We start from the raw sequence: 1,793 nt of genomic DNA, 5'->3' as shown, positions 1-1,793 counted from the left end.
ATTTCATATCAAACCATCAATGTCTCGCATTGATGCATTTAAAAACGATATGAGGAATAATTTCTTCCTCCTGGTGGCATATGGTACAAGTATTGGAAGGAATTATCCCTATTCTATGTAAATATTGTTGGGTGGTTAAGCGGTTGTGACCCAATAACCACAAAAAGGTTTTAATTTTAAGTAAGGTACGTAAGTGCCAAATCCACCCATGATGATTTGAAATGTTAGAGAATTTGGTGATCGATTTATAGCAAGTGCTAACTGTGAAGTGGCCTGATAAGGTGTGCCCCAAAATGATTTGATCAGGTAGTATAAGGTAAAGAGGGAGGTAATACGATTTATCCTCTCTATAATAGAAGTAGGCAATTCCATGGACATTTTGTGATAAGAGCCTCCAAGATTATTGATGGCATATGCTACATTAATTTGGTTTTATTTATAAGGTAATGGCCCTTCTATTAAGCTTAGAATATTAAGGTTAGGCTAACCAATTATCATACCAAAAGTTAACATGTGTTCCTCGTGAAACTTGCCAGACTAAACCCTTTTGGCACACTGCCATCCAAAAGATTGGTTTTTCCACATTATTGAAGTTCTTGTAGTTTTTCTTCTTGTGAAGGAGTATATAGAAAGAAGAATGGATGACCATTGGGAAATTGGGTTATGAAATAAATGCACGTTGTACTAGCCAGTAGTGCTTTATTCTTCTCCTTAAGCTTTTGAATGCCTAGTCCGCCTTCATTTTTGGGAGTCGTTATCACTTCCCATTCAATCATATGCAAACGCTTTTTTTGGGAAGTAGTTCCCCATTGAAAGTTCTTTTGGTACTGTTCTAACCTAGCAATCACATACATAAGCAAAGCATTGATTTGCATCAAATGGTTTGGTATTGAATTAAGGGTGGCTTTTATGAGTGTGGCTCTCCTAGCCATGGTGAGGTGGATTATTTTCCAACCTGCAAGTCTATTTTTGAAATTATCAAGGATAAACTGGAAATCTTTTTTCGTAGGTTTTGATGTAAATAGAGGAAATCCTAAATATTTTCCAAAGTGGAGTCCTTCCACCATATTAAAAGAAGTGAGAATAAAAGATTTGTCAGCATGTGAACAAATTTTCGAAAAGAAAATCTTTGATTTAGCAAAATTTATTATTTTGCCTGATAATTTGGTAAAGTAATCCAAGTGGTAAATAATGGCATGGCAACTTCCAATGGTTATTTTGGATACCAAAATAATGTCATCCGCGAAGAAAAGGTGAGACATTGGTTAAGCTCTTCTATGTAGAGTGATTGGGTGCCATATGTTTTGGTCTACTGCTATGTTAATACTGCGAGAAAACATTTCCATGCAAAGTATGAAGATATATGGAGATAAAGGGTCTCCTTGCCTAATACCTCTGGTGGGTGTGAAGAAAGGGATTGGAGTACGATTAAAAAGGATGGATGTAGTGGTTGTTTATATGCATGATATAATTAATGTAATTAGGGACTAGAAAAATTTAAAATAAATGAGGTTTATGCATATAAAATTCCATTCTAAACAGTCAAAAGCTTTTTCAAGATCTATTTTAAGAAGCATATTCGAGCATTTTGATTTAGAGATTCTGAAGTTGTGCAGTATTATGCTCTATGATTTTTTTGAAAAGCATATTGTGACGGATGAATAATCTTATCAAGGATAGGCTTGATGCGATTTACTATAAATTTGGTTACGACCTTGTAGATAGTGTTACATAAACTAATGGGTCTAAAATGAGCCTGTGTGGATGGACTTTGCATTTTTGGAATCAAGCAG

Source organism: Nicotiana attenuata, unplaced genomic scaffold (genome assembly GCF_001879085.1).
Source record: "Nicotiana attenuata strain UT unplaced genomic scaffold, NIATTr2, whole genome shotgun sequence".
NCBI lineage: Eukaryota > Viridiplantae > Streptophyta > Magnoliopsida > Solanales > Solanaceae > Nicotiana > Nicotiana attenuata.
Note: the sequence above shows the minus strand (reverse complement) of the source record.